The sequence below is a fragment of the Trematomus bernacchii genome, unplaced genomic scaffold, assembly GCF_902827165.1.
Source record: "Trematomus bernacchii unplaced genomic scaffold, fTreBer1.1, whole genome shotgun sequence".
Taxonomy (NCBI): domain Eukaryota; kingdom Metazoa; phylum Chordata; class Actinopteri; order Perciformes; family Nototheniidae; genus Trematomus; species Trematomus bernacchii.
The window spans coordinates 310,263-326,530 of NW_022987636.1; positions in this window are offsets into that span (position 1 = coordinate 310,263).

The following is a 16,268-nucleotide window of genomic DNA, read 5'->3' on the forward strand; positions in this document are numbered from 1 at the left end:
TTAATATTATTAGCAGGGTGGGCAATTACTTTTCCTGGGGGGCAAAATGAGAAACCCAGATTGTTACAGGGTGCCAAACAAATTAAACTCAGGAGTAACTGCTAAGTGTTGTTACGGTTTTGTATTTATGTTTTCATTTTCCACCTTTTGTTTTGAAATGTTTGCCTCCTTGTGTCTTCTCTGTTCCTTCTTCCTGTGTTTGCCTTCCTGTCATTAGTTCCCCTGGTGTGTCTGATTGTGTTCACCTGTTGCCCTTGTGTTTCTGCCTCTCTTACCCCAGCTGTGTCTTGTCTTGTGATTACCCCTCCCTGTATTTAGTCTTGTCTCTTCCTGTGTTCCCCTGTCGGTTCATTGTTGGTTTTTCCTGTCTTCCTCCATGTCAGTCACGGTTGTCTCTCCTGTCTCCTTCCATGTGGGTCACGGTCAGTTTTTTGTACAACCCATTTGTTTCATGCCTTGTTTTGATCAGCTTTTAAAATAAAGCTCGCTTTTTGTTACGAGACCTGTTACCTTTTTGATAGTCTGCATTTGGGTCCTACCCTTCCACGCCATCCTAACAGAATGAACCGACCAGCTTTGGACTCAGCAGACTCGGATCGTTTTGCTCTACAGGCAGAATGTCTTGGGTACTCTCTGGAGTACATTTTTTATACCTGGAATGGCGCCTCTTCTAGACGTGGTAGAGAGGCTGCGTTGAAGGAGGCACGTCAGGAGGTTGCTCGCCAGCCCTGGCTTAGGAGCATGTTGCCTGAGTGGCTACAACTTTTCACAAGTAGTCCTGAGGACTTGTCCGAAGCCTCTAACCCTTTCCTGGGGTATGACCAGGCCTGGGGAGGCCCACAGATCCTCCAAAGAATCTCTAGGAGACGCAAGACCAAGATTCCAGCCCGTGCTCCAGTGGTTCCAGCTCCATTCTCTGGCCCTTTTTTGGGATCCCGCCTGGCGTTTGGAGGTCCACGGAGCTTCCAGGGGGCCTCGGAGAAACGCAAGGTCGGGAGGCCGGCTCGTGGTCCAGTACCGGCCCACACAGCCATGGATCCGTGCACCAGTACCGGCCCACACAGCCATGCTTCCGTGCTCCATTACCTGGCTCACACAGCCAGGGTCCAGGCTTCTGTTCCGTGCCCAGCAGCCATAGTCACTGCTCCAGAACCGGACCTTACAGTCATGTTTCCGTGTTCCAGTGCCGGTCCACACAGTCATGGTACCGTGCTCCAGTACCATCCCACACAGCCATGGTTCCGTGTTCCGGTTCCGTGCCCAGCAGCCATGGTTCCGGCTCCAGAACCGGCCCATACAGCCATGGTTCCAGCCCCAGTTCTGGCCCCAGCAGCCATGGTTCCGGCCCCAGTTCTGGCCCCAGCGGCCATGGTTCCGGCCCCAGCAGCCATGGTTCCGGCCCCTGTTCCGGTCCCAGCAGCCATGGTCCCGACTTCAGTTTCGGCTCCAGTACTGGCTCCCCGGCCGACGCCAGCCCCCCGTGTCCTGTCGGCGGTCCGGCCGACTCCAGCACCTCGTGTCCTGTCGGCGGTCCGGCCGACTCCAGCACCTCGTGTCCTGTCGGCGGTCCGGCCGACTCCAGCACCTCGTGTCCTGTCGGCGGTCCGGCCGACTCCGGCACCTCGTGTCCTGTCGGTGGTCCGGCCGACTCCGGCACCTCGTGTCCTGTCGGTGGTCCGTCCGACTCCAGCACCCCGTCTCCTGTCGGTGGTCCGGCCGACTCCAGCACCTCGTGTCCTGTCGGTGGTCCGGCCGACTCCAGCACCTCGTGTCCTGTCGGCGGTCCGGCCGACTCCGGCACCTCGTGTCCTGTCGGTGGTCCGGCCGACTCCGGCCCCCCGTGTTTTGTCAGTGGTTCGGCCCACTCCAGCCCCTCGTGTTCTGTCGGTGGTCCGGCCGACTCCAGCACCCCGTGTCCTGTTGGCTCTATGGCCGACGCCTACCCATGTCCTGTGATGTTGGAGGTCCCGCCGACTACTCTTCTGCCGGGGGTCCTGCCAACCCTATGTCCTGTGCTGTTGGAGGTCCCGCCGACTACTCTCCTGCCGGGGGTCTTGCCAACTCTATGTCCTGTGCCGTTGGAGGTCCCGCCGACTACTCTTCTGCCGGGGGTCTTGCCAATCCTATGTCCTGTCCCGTTGGGGGTCCCGCCGACTACTCTTCTGCCGGGGGTCCTGCCAACCCTATGTCCTGTGCTGTTGGAGGTCCCACCGACTACTCTCCTGCCGGGAGTCTTGCCAACTCCATGTCCTGTCCCATTGGGGGTCCCGCCGACTACTCTTCTGCCGGGGGTCTTGCCAATCCTATGTCCTGTCCCGTTGGGGGTCCCGCCGACTACTCTTCTGCCGGGGGTCCTGCCAACCCTATGTCCTGTGCCGTTGGAGGTCCCGCCGACTACTCTTCTGCCGGGGGTCCTGCCAACCCTATGTCCTGTGCCGTTGGAGGTCCCGCCGACTACTCTTCTGCCGGGGGTCTTGCCAATCCTATGTCCTGTCCCGTTGGGGGTCCCGCCGACTACTCTTCTGCCGGGGGTCCTGCCAACCCTATGTCCTGTGCTGTTGGAGGTCCCACCGACTACTCTCCTGCCGGGAGTCTTGCCAACTCCATGTCCTGTCCCATTGGGGGTCCCGCCGACTACTCTTCTGCCGGGGGTCTTGCCAACCCTGTGTCATGTGCCGTTGGGGGTTCAGCTGTGGGTCCTGCCAACCCCATGTCCTGTCCCGTTGGGGGTCCCGCCGACTACTGCTCCGCCAGGTTTCCTGCCAACACCAGATCCTGTCCTGTTGGGGGTCCCGCCGACACCTGCTCCACCAGATTTCCTGCCTACACCATGTCCTGTCCTGTTGGGGGTCCCGCCGACACCTGTCCCGCCGGGGGTCCTGCCAGCTCCATGTTCTGTTCTGTTGGGGGTCCCGCCGACACCTGTCCCGCCGGGGGTCCTGCCAACTCTGTGTCCTGTCCTGTTGGAGGTCCCGCCGACACCTGTTCCACCGGGGGTCCTGCCAACTCTGTGTCCTGTTCCGTTGGAGGTCCAGTCGACACCAGCCCTTGCTCCATCCGGGGTCCCATTGACACCAGTCCATGTCATGTCCAGGATCCCGTCTACGCCTGTTCCGTCGGCTCCGGTTCCTGTCTGGCCGACAACGGGTCCTGCCCGGCCTCCGGAGCTGTCCCGTCAGCGCCTTCCTGCCCGTCCTCCGGAGTTGTCCCGTCAGCACCTTCCTGCCCGGCCTCCGGAGCTGTCCCGTCGACGCCTTCTTGTTCGCCCTCGAGCCCGGCCCCCTGAGTGCCGGGGCCTTCGCCCTCGAGCTCGGCCCCCTGATTTCCCCAGCTGTGGCCTTCGCCCTCGAGCCCGGCCTCCTGACGCTTTCAGCCGCTGCCTTTGCTCTCATGCCCGGCCCCCTGAGTTCGCCCGCTGTGGTCTTCGCCCTTTTTTGAACTCTGCCTTGCCCCCGGGCCGTCCGCCCGAGACCCCCTCCTTGATCTCTGCCTTGCCCCCGGGCCGTCCGCCCGAGACCCCTTCCGGGTCCTCCGCTGTGCCCCTGGGCTGTCAGCCCAAACCCGTCCTCCAGACCCCCTCCACCCACCCTGCTGGAATTTTTTTGACTTTTGGGGGTTTTCTTGGGACGTCTGGAATCCGTCCCTTGAGGGGGGGGTTCTGTTACGGTTTTGTATTTATGTTTTCATTTTCCACCTTTTGTTTTGAAATGTTTGCCTCCTTGTGTCTTCTCTGTTCCTTCTTCCTGTGTTTGCCTTCCTGTCATTAGTTCCCCTGGTGTGTCTGATTGTGTTCACCTGTTGCCCTTGTGTTTCTGCCTCTCTTACCCCAGCTGTGTCTTGTCTTGTGATTACCCCTCCCTGTATTTAGTCTTGTCTCTTCCTGTGTTCCCCTGTCGGTTCATTGTTGGTTTTTCCTGTCTTCCTCCATGTCAGTCACGGTTGTCTCTCCTGTCTCCCTCCATGTGGGTCACGATCAGTTTTTTGTACAACCCATTTGTTTCATGCCTTGTTTTGATCAGCTTTTAAAATAAAGCTCGCTTTTTGTTACGAGACCTGTTACCTTTTTGATAGTCTGCATTTGGGTCCTACCCTTCCACGCCATCCTAACAAGTGTATCACTAAATTAAATTAATAAAACATACTGTGCACTTATTTTTCAGCATTTATTATATTGGAAATCACACCACACAGCATCTTATTAAGATAATTACATTATATGCAGGAGTCTTTGAACCAACTGCTAGCTAGCGAGCAAGCAGATAGCATACCACCATGCGGGCCGGGCTAATTAACATACCGCTGTAAAGTCACGGATAAAATGAGTTAATTTATGTAACATTTACCAACGACATCACGTAATGTTAGCAAGTGTAACGTTAAACTTAACTAAGTTTAACATTTACCAACGTCGACATCTAATGTGACCACGTATGTTTGCAGAGAAATGGCAAAATATATAGCATGCAAAAATAAAACTTGAAGTTGAATTAGAACCACCGGGCCCGCATGGTATGCTAGCTGCTTGCTAGCTAGCTAATAACATGGTGGTATGCTAGCTGCTTGCTAGCTAGCTAATAACATGGTGGTATGCTAGCTGCTTGCTAGCTAGCTAATAACTAGCCAATTAACTTTACCGCTGTAAAATAAGTCACGGGTAAAATGAGTTAATTTATGTAACATTTACCAACGTCTACATCACGTATTGTTACCAAGTATAAAGTTAAACTAAGTTTAAGACTTACCAACGTGGACATCACGTAATGTTAGCAAGTGTAACTTTAAACTAAGTTTAAGACTTACCAACGTGGACATCACGTAATGTTAGCAAGTGTAACGTTAAACTAAACTAAGTTTAACATTTACCAACGTCGACATCAAATAATGTTACCAAGTACGTTTGCAGAGAAATGGCAAAATATATAGCATGGAAATAACAGTATGCTACGAAATACAGCAGCATAATTAAATTGTTGTTTTCACTTACCACAATGTAATGGTTGCTCTCTGTCTCTCCGATGCAGGAAAAGATCGGTCGTGTTGAGGCTCTCTTCCTGGGCGGCCTGGGTTGTTTGAAGACGGTCCTGTCTTATAGCTTTCTGTTTAATGCGCATGTGCGGGCCTATGCGTAACCTTAAGATTGTATATTCGTCAAAACGGATATTTCTTAGTTGAGCTCTGAATGAAAAATATTTACATTAAAAAAATATATTGATAAACAAATTATTAGTTGAAGAAATAAAACAAATAATGTTGAATTGAATGAAAGGACAATTATAAATTGGATGGAGTACAGCTCGAAAACCTTTTTTCAGTGTGGACTGCTTTACAGAGATCAAATCCTGGCTGAGCCAAAACCTCCTCACCCTCAACGAGAGCAAGACTGAGGTCATCTTTTTTGGACCCCAGCCTCCAGCCTCCCCGGTTGATGTTCTGGGCTCCCTTATGGCGCATTTCCACTACACGGCCTCGCTCGGCCTCGCTCGGTATGGCTAGGCCTCGTTAGGACTGGCTCACTTTATGGCGCATTTCCATTACAGTTTAGGAACTGGGGTAGTATCTATAGTAACGCAGTGTAGGCGGAGCCGTGACGTCATCTTCAATGAGAACCCCAGAAAAACAACACAGCCGTTAGCTGTTAGCCCTCAGAGCTCACAGCTCCTCATATCTGTTCAGAAACTAGACAAAAGTTAAACAAGTACAAACCACAGACTGCCTGTGTCATGGCGAATACAGTCGCTGGTTTATTTATGTCTGTATAGGCCGTTGTTGTGAGTGTGGACGGTCGGAGCATATACTGCGTTAGCTTAGCCAATCTCCATTTAGAAAACACGCATTTTAAAAGGTTTTTCGCCTGCCGTCTGTCTGCAGACTTGTCAAAGCATTAATTCATGGTTTTTACTAACCGGTATCAGTATGTTGTTACTTCGGCATCATTTTGAAACGTGTATTACAATTAAATCACGGTCAAATATGTCCATCTTGTTGTAGTTGTAGCCCCCTTGCCAGCGATTCTCTCTCTAGTTTAGCATACTCAGCCCGACTCAGCCTCGTTGTTCCTGGCCCTAGAACCACGATTTTATGGGGCCAGAAAAACTGTGTATTAGGACCCGCTAGCCGGTACTAGGCCAAGTGGAAACGCAACCAAAGACGGGCCGCTGACGTCACAGCTCTCTTAAACGGGGCTCCGCGCTGTAGTGGAAACGCGCCATTAGTGGAAGCGTCCTCCCCTCTGTCATGAACCTTGGAGTGACCTTCAATAGTGCTTTTAAATTTGATAAGCAGGTCAGCACCGTAGTCAAGACCTGCTTTTTTAAAATACAACTATTGGCTAAGACCAAGTCGTTTCTATCCTTTAAAGACCTAGAACGGGTTATTAATGCCTTTGTTACCTCGAGACTGGATTGCTGCAACGCTCTGTATGTGGGTATGGACCAGGCATCAATTAGACGCCTGCAGCTAGTTCAGAACGCAGCTGCACGTCTTCTCACTGGCCATAAAAAGCGTGACCACATCACCCCAATTCTGGCCTTATTGCACTGGCTTCCAGTTCGGTTCAGAATTGATTTTAAACTCCTTTTATTTGTTTCCAAAGCCCTAAATGGGCTGGCTCCGGCCTATATAGCCGAACTCCTCCAGCGCTACACCCCAGCCAGAGCCTTAAGGTCGGCTGACCAGCTGCTGCTGACCCTTATGAAACAAAAATATATTGTAATATATTGGTAAATATAATACAATATATTGGATCATACATTTCCATATATGGGAAAGTAGTCCTTATATTTTTAAATATATTGCAATATATGCATGGACCATGTATGGCTATATATTGATACATATAAAAAAAATATATTGCAATGAAAACAAAAACTGCACTATACATTTATATGTAATAGTTTTATTGAAACACTCATTTATCTTTCATGAGTTTACATAAAATTGAACAGATATTCATAAACAGTTATCTCACTTCGTTTTGTATAGTTACCCACTTTATATATGAACATATGTTTGATGGTAGCCTACATATAAAAAAAGTACAAATTGTCCATTGAATGATGGAAAATAATATACAGTTTATAAATATATATAGACACACACATATATGCACGCATATATATATGCATATATGCACGCATATATATATTCATATATATATATATATATATATAAATATATATATATGCATATATGCACGCATATATATATGAATATATGCACGCATATATATCTATGCATATATTACGGCCGACCGGCTATTTGGAGTGGAACGCAGCCCATCCACGGCAGACAGCCCAAACAGTATTCGAATGCGCCACTTCCGGCTGATTTCGGGGAGCCCCCCCCCCCCTCTCCAGCAATAGATTGATCTGATTGGCAGATTCAAATCTGCGTTGCTGCCTCTGTCTGTTGATTCTGTCGCTGAGTGTCAAAGAGAAAGCATTCATCAGGTGCTTCGAAACGGAAAATTAAAAAGAAACGAGAGGAAAATACAGCACCAGAGTCAGGTATGTGTGTGAGCATTTAAAACTATTTTAAATTGAAATAATTCTGCATGTACACTAAGTAGTCTAGTTGCTTAATCCGTATGTCCCGTCTCTCGGCACTACACCAGCTACATTAGCTAACGTTAGTTAAATTAGCTATGTTAGTTCCCTCGTGTATGAGTGTATAACCGGTCCGCAGCTTTGTGAACATTCAATTTCGAAGATTTTCGATTTTACAGTCAACTGAAGTCGACCCAAAACAGCCAAAAATAGCGGACCTTTAGATCGCTAACATTTTAGCATAAGTCAATGGAGTTTAACATAGCGAAAACTAGCCCCACGGCTAACGGACATTTTCTGACTGGTGACGACGATGAGCTAGTTAAGTAATGTAACCACAGTTAGTCTATGTCTTGTAAATTCCCCTTGTTCTCCTTGATCTGCATTATATCGTTCGTGTTTTAGTCAGGCACATTTAGGGACAGCTAAAGTAGTTCAGCTACGGGTCTTCGAGCTGGTTACACATGTGCGTTCAGGACATTATTGCGCATCGTCACATGCATAATTACCATCGTCACAGAGAGAATGCGTTCGTGAAGAATGTGAGCATATATGCAGATCTTTAGTGTTGGTAATGTTATAAGATTGTATGCATAGTGTCCTGCTCAGTCAGTGTGTTAATGAGTCTTGATGTCCCGTTTTTAGTTTCTATGTTGTTCAGGAATTGAGCTAATGCTAGCTAGTTAGCTAAGTTAAGCTATGATAGTGTGTGGATGAGATGCTAACTTAGCTTTTATTAGCCGTGTGTTTGCAACGTGTCTAATGTGTTTTAGCAACAATTAGTATTGCTGTTGCTTATTATTAATAACCATCGTCTGGTTAGTTATTGTAATTTGAACCTTATTTCTATTTCTGTGTATTTTGCAGAAACCATTCATTCATTCTCTACTCTACGTTAGGCTATGTGTTGTGGACTAATGCATTCAAGTTAGTTCACATTTTAGTTGTTATTGCCCCTGCTGACAATTGTGTGGATAATATGTAGCCTACAGTCAATGGCATTTCACATTTTGCTCTCCAGTGTATGTTATTTTAATGTTGACCCATAATACTATATATCTATATATTTTACAGGAGCATTGTTGAAATTCATAGGTCGAACTAAGCCTGCAGAACCACAAGTCAAGAGGACAGAGGAGCCAGATAGCAGTGGTGACTGAGACAGAATAAATAAGGAGAGAGGGCCCATGCAGAGGCAGACATCAGTAGTGAGGAATCAGACCCAAAATATACGAGGACAGAGGAGCCAGATCGCAGTGGTAAGGAACGCACTGTCATTTAATTTCACTGTCATTTTACTTTTCACATATCACTTTATTCACTATTCAGCTTAGTTATCCTTGCCATGAAGGATTGAATGGATGAATGTTCTATATTATTTTAATGACAGATTGAACCACAGCAATATTGTTTTAGAGATTTTATATGTTTAACTGCTATGCCTGTCATCTCTGCTCTGTGTCATTGTGTTGTCTCCTGGGTTCTGTAGTGCCCGGAGTCTGTCTTTTTATTTTTTTCCTCCCAAACCCCATCCCCTCAGGATGCCTTTTGCCTCCTGTCAGGTCATCATTGTAATAAGAATTTGTTCTTAATTGATTTTCCTGGCTAAATAAAGGTTCTACTACTATTTATTCAGTTATTTTATTACTGGTACTGCTAATTGCATTATGCGTATTGTTGTATATTGTATATACGTATGTATTTACTACTACTACTTACAAAATCGAGGGTTGTAGCTTTGTGTCAGTACATATTTCAGGGTTTTTCTATGCCTTTGTTCATCTAAATTCTAATACTCATAGGCGACTACCACTCCTGCCGATGCCGATGCCGAGGCCCAGTTCTCCCTTCCCACCACCCCAGGCTCATTGTGCTAGGTAAAACTCTCATTCAATAAAAGTAGTCTTTTAAAGGTGGGGTAGGTAATTTTGGAGAAACCAGCTCGAGTGCGCTAGAATTTGAAAATACACAGCCGGAAAAAATCTGCCACTTCCTCACAGAGCCCCTCCTCCAACACACACGAACGCGCACATGACCAATGAGGGCACGAGATAAGTTTGTGCACAGATGGAAGGCTGACAGGCAGGTAGGCCATCCAGTCATTTCAGCCGGGCCGGCTAAAATGATTGGATGTGCTTTTTACAGTACCACGGCTTCCACAGATGATATTTTTTTATGGATTTTTTGTCAAAGCACTTCAGATATTCATTGCTATCGGGATGTTAAGAGCATTCCATGGAATATAACACAAAGTGTATCTCGAGCCGGTTTCTCAAACTTACCTACCCCACCTTTAAAGATGAATGCAATTACATTTAAAAAAGTTTTAAACAGAACTGTTACAGATGCAGATGCTTGGTCCAAATTCCATAAAATATACCAACCAGTAGCGCCACACTCAGACGAAAATGTACAAAGCCTATTCTTCCACTATTTGTATTCCCACATTATTCACCAAGCCAGCCCATGCTTTAATATAGATATTATGGATATTGTTATAATTCCTGCTGTCTTTTGTGAACTTCTAATTATTTGTAATTGTTCTGTTCCACAGATGCTGTAGTAAACCACCATCCAGGGACCAAGACATCAGATATAAGAACATCCATTAACACAAGAATTTGTGAGTAAAGGCACGAAAAAAACAAGATTGACGATCAAATAGGGTACAAGACTGTTTTTTTGGCCCTGTTCCGGACATTGTTTTAATGAGTGATCAGCTCATGTTTAAAGTTGTCACCAGGTGAAACAAAAAACAAGATTGTTAAATAGGATAACAGACTGCTCTTTTTGGCCCTGTATGAAATAACAATGCATCATTTATTAACTATACCTATACAAAATGTAATACATTTTCCCTTCATTATGTAATAACACCTCCTTTTGTAATAATTTGCCCATTATGTAGTAAACAAGTTCAATGCAAATATGTAATACATGTCGCCACATTTTGAAATATATTATTACATATTGCTGTGGTTATTACAAAATGAGTTGCAAACAATAACATTACAACTGTTTATTTATTTATTCAACCATGAATCATCCTTACTCATAATTTAAAAATACTTCAGTAGAATATCTTTCATTGGCCAAAACTAGATCAAGTGTTACCATATTCATTAGCCAACATGTATATCAACATCAATTTTGGGATATATTTACAGTTTGGTTATGGTTACATAATGAATATTACAGTTTTTTAAAAGGGCAACTCACGCATTTTGTAATAACCATTGCAAAATGTAATAATTTATTACAAAATGCAGGGACATTTATTTTATATTGCGTTCAGGCTGTTACAGAATGCAGCAGATTATTACAAAATGTGGGTTTTATTACATAAAAATGTTCTTGAGTCATGACATAATGTGTTGTTTATAGGCCTTTTCTTTTATTCGTTCCTTGTCCTTCTTTTAATGAGTATTTTGATAACTGTTACACATTGATAGAAAAAAACAAATTAAGCTTCTCATTATTCAGACTCAGCGCTTAAGCTTCTTTTAAATGTTGATAAAACCAAGGTAATGCTCTTTTCAAAAGCTAAAAAGACACCAGAGCCTGTTTTAGATATTTTAATTACACAAGGAATAAAACTTGAAGTGGTTACCTGTTACAAATACCTTGGTATCTGGCTTGATGATTGTCTCACTTTTAAACTTCATGTCAATAACCTGCTTAAAAAACTGAGGGTTAGGCTAGGTTTCTTTTCCAGGAACAAGTCCTGTTTCTCACTTGAGGCCAGGAAAAGGCTAGTCACTGTGACCTTTTTACCTGTACTGGACTATGGTGATCTGATCTATATGAATGCACCTGCCAATTGCCTGGTCAAGTTAGATGCCGCCTATCACAGTGCACTGAGATTTGTGACAAACTGTAAAGTATTAACCCATCACTGTACCCTGTATGCAAGGGCAGGTTTGCCTTCACTAACTGTACGGAGGCTCAGTCACTGGTACATTTTTATATACAAAGCCATGTTAGGGAAACTTCCTTCCTACATCTGCTCCCTGATCTCACGGCGAATTGTAAGTGGCTACTGCCTGAGATCGAATGCTGTGGTTTTATTAAATGTGCCAACTGCTAGGACTGTCTTAGGGAAGATAGCATTTAGATGCGCAGCTCCGCTAACTTGGAACAGTCTGAGCAATTTGGTTCCGCTAAATGTTTTTAAAGCAAGGATAGATACTATCCAATCGGAAACTGTTGGAACCTGTAAATGTTACTAGCTATGTAAACTGTAGTCACTGTAAATATGCTGTATGATGTCCTTTTTTGTTTTTCTGTTATGTTTATATGTATTCATGTGGAACCTACTTGCAGTAGGTCACCCTTGAAAAAGAGATCAATGATCTCAATGGGATTCACCTGCATAAATAAAGGTTTGAAATGAAATGAAAGATTTTTTTTTATCAGAACATGCATTTCTCCTCATTGTGAACATATATTGCACTCATGTTCAGAATATATGGTACGTACATGGTCTTTTATAAATCTGAATATATATATAGTGCATACATGTCCCCATATAATTGTGAATATATAGCGCATACATATCCCCATATAATTGGGAATATATATAGTACATGTCCCCATATAATTGTGAATATATTCTGCATACATGTCCCCATATAAATCTGAATATATAGAGCATACATGTCCCCATATATTTGTGAATATATATATAGTACATGTCCCCATATAATTGTGAATATATTCTACATACATGTCCCCATATAAATCTGAATATATAGTACATACATGTCCCCATATATTTGTGCATATATATATAGTACATGTCCCCATATAATTGTGAATATATTCTGCATACATGTCCCCATATAAATCTGAATATATAGAGCATACATGTCCCCATATATTTGTGAATATATATAGTACATGTCCCCATATAAATGTTAATATATAGTAAAATGTATGTTCACATATATACACAACCAATATATTATATATATTTACATATATTACTCAATATATGGAAAGCGGCAATTACTGATGTATTATCCCATATATTACAATATATTATCACAATATATTATTCAATATATATATTGTAATATATTAACACAATATATTTTCAATATATTTTGTAGATATGAATAAATATGTTTTTCATGTTGATTATTAATCAGTATCACTTGGTGTAGCCAACAGCAAGATTTCCTTTATTAAATCTTTTCAATTAACCAGTAAATCAGAAAACAAAATAATGCAATATATTGACAGTTAATATATGGGGAAATATATTTTCTTTGCGTAAGGGGATAGTGCCCAAGACCAGGCTTAAAACCCGAGGGCACCGAGCATTCGCAGCAGCGGGCCCCAGGCTCTGGAACACTCTGCCCCTCCATGTGAGGTCGGCCCAGACCCTAGGGTTTTTTAAATCAACACTTAAAACTCACTTCTTCTCTCTGGCCTTCTAGCCTTTTCTTATCAAGTTCCACTTTTGTGAAATCAGCTTCCAGTTTGCGTTCGGGCGGCCGACAGCCTATCCGTTTTAAAGGAGAGGTATCATGGCCATTTCCACTGATCATAATTCCATTGTTGAGGTATACTAAAATAGATTTATACTGAGCATCTTTCCAAACTCACATTGGTTTCTCATACAGCATCTCTGTAAACTACGTGTATTCACTGAATTTCACTCTCTGCCTTTAACGGCTCGTTGTAGCTCCAATAGCTCCAGCCCCCACCCTCCCTGTGAGCACAGTGTGCTCTGATTGGTCGGGACGTTGTGAATCGCGCTGAGCTCCGTGGAGGTGTTGTTTCCTTGTTTAGGATACATAGCGAAACACAGCCAAACTCATCCTGAGCACACACAAAGTCACAGCCGAAGTAAAAACAATAAGTGTGGCTTGATATTGAATAAGAAAAAGGTTGATAAACGCTGTGAGAATGGGTCTGCAGAGAGAATTTGGCCGCGATCCCAACTGTCTGTTATCAGCCTGCAGCCAGGGAGGAGAAATCAGCAGAGCTGTCTGTGCGTGAGGAAGTCCGTGGATTGGTCAATTTCGTTCCTGGCCATTCACACGTCACAGTACACAGGAAGTAAACAATGGACAATGACGTATCTCCAACGAGGCGTTTTGGGGAGGTCTTTTCTGTGTTAGAGTTGTACTCGCTACAGGGTGTACTTTGAGGGTTTTGACTCTGCAGACCGTTTACATGCATAAAAACCTTCATAACACACAAGGGGACGGGTAATAACCGGAAAAGCATGACACCTCTCCTTTAAGAGTACGCTTACGACCTTCCTTTTTGATAAAGCTTATAGCTGATATAATAATCTAATAAGAGTGCATTGACGTAGATACGCTGTGCCTCTTCACCTACATTTTGGTGCTTGCTCTTTCACTTAAATCCTAAAAACTTGGATCTTATATTTAAAACTAAGGTTATTACTACTACTCATTCTTCTAAATCTTTTCTCTCTCTACTTCTCATACTCTCTACTCCTGTAATCTATTCTTTCTATCCTCTCTTTATCCAAAAACCTTTTCCCTCTCTGACCTTTCGAGGTTTTATTAGAGGGAAACAGGTTTGCAGAAAAGCTTATCCAGGCAGGGGAGTGTTATGACCGTATTCACAGCTTCCTCCCTACCTCTGCTAAATTTCAACTAAGGCTCCAGTGGGGACTTTGCTCCCTGCGTGTGCCTCTCCACCTCTGTTTCTTACTCTCTTACTTGCTACCCTTTTCCCTCAACCTATCCTAAGGGAGTGCTTGTTCTTCCTTCTGTCTGTCTGTGTCTGTGTATTCTCATGTTCCGATTAACCCAGCCTCCCCCAAATGTTCTTGTTTTGTGTCTATATCTACGCCGGGATCCGGAGTCGAGGCTGATCCTCTTGCTGTGGTCCTGTGCCCTGGATCCTCTATCCTGAGTTCTGGATTAAGTCGTGGACTTCGGGTCGTGGCTGGGCCTGTCTCTGCGGTCCTGCCTGGGTCTCGTCATACTGCTTCCCTGATGGCTTGTACAGGATTGTTGTTGACATCTTTGTGGATTCATCTTCTTATTATAGACACATGCATTTCCTAACATTCGGTCTACCTACCTACGCTGTAAAACGTATTATCTCATCGATTTACACACGGCATCTATTGCACGTCTATCCGTCCTGGGAGAGGGATCCCTCCTCTGTTGCTCTCCCTGAGGTTTCTCCCATTTTTCCCTTTAAACTGTGGGTTTTTCTCTGGAAGTGTTTCCTTGTACGATGTGAGGGTCTAAGGACAGAGGGTGTCGTTTTCTCATACTGATATTCTGAACAAACTGTGCTGTTGTATTTGCTGTAAAGTGTCTTTACTGTAGGGTATTTTTATTATATGTACAGCACTTTGGCTCGACCAAAAATCGTTTAAAAAGGTGCTATATAAATAAAACTTGATTTTATTTGATTTGATCTTCAGAAACCCTCCTGAACTCATCAGGTTCAACACAAAGCCTCTCATCTTATTTATCAGAGAAAGAAACCGAGACCAGCCATGTCGCTCCCAACCCAGTCTCACAAAAAATGTGTAATAGCTCCACAGGGCCTAACTGTTAAATGAATTAACTTCATTCTTCTCCCTATTTTACAGCACCCCAATTTGGTGATTCTAGCCAGTTAGGCATATTCACATAGCTTAGGTCAAGTGGTTTTATAACAATTGGTCCCATGTATGTAGTCCCTTCTGTAACAGAATGACACACACTTCACTGAAGCCAATGTTCAAAGGTTAACAGTTGAGAGCACGACCTGCTTATAATCTTCAAACTGACATGATGTTACTCTCCAGATTGAGACCTCTCCAACAATGTTTTGTGTTTACTCCTACGACCAAGTTTACATTTTGCCATTTCCTCCACACAGCCCCAGGGTTACTTTCCACTGAACCCCTTGGAGGCTCAACCTCAACAATACAACTATTACTTTGCTAATACTTTTCAAGTTCAAGACTCATGTAATTATCATAACCAAGCGAAATATGGACTATTTGAGGCTTAGGCATTGTATCATGCACCTGTATACACTTGTAACAGTCAAAGACAGGCAACTGAGGAGTTGGAAAGGTAGTTTCTGAAGATGTTACAAATAACACACAGCATACAATGCCATAATAACTTTGTATTTATTTGTGTAGGACACTTATGTATGTATAACATCTGAAGATGTGTAGTTTTATTCATGTTTTCACATAAATTTACAGGATATTGCTATATTATTTCACATATTGTAGTTCTACACATTAATATCTGATTTGTAAAACATCACTGACAGAAAGGTATATCCGTCATTTCATGGTAAGCTATTGAAATTCTGATTCCATAGATGTGTCTCCCATCACCCAAAACCTCTGACTATTCTCTCAACTCAGTATTTACATTCTTTAATTCAAAGAAAATCAGTAATATCTTTAAAAACTACAAGTCCGTTATGGTGTAAATATAGCCTATCTACCAATTGGATCAAATATAAAAGTCAGCCGAATTAGTATTGATACTGCAAGGAGACGTATTGTGTAAAGAGCAATTGAAGATGGTGTTTAATTGCTGATATATTTATGATCCACGTCACGTATTCAGTTTCGGTGGCAGTTCTTCCAGTTTGTCCAGAAGTCTTCTAATCAGTTCTAAATAAAGAACTACGGCAGATGTGTAATATTCAATGCAGCCGAACCGTGTACTACAATGCCGTTATGTGATGACTTTCAAAGAGAAAAGCAAGCACACG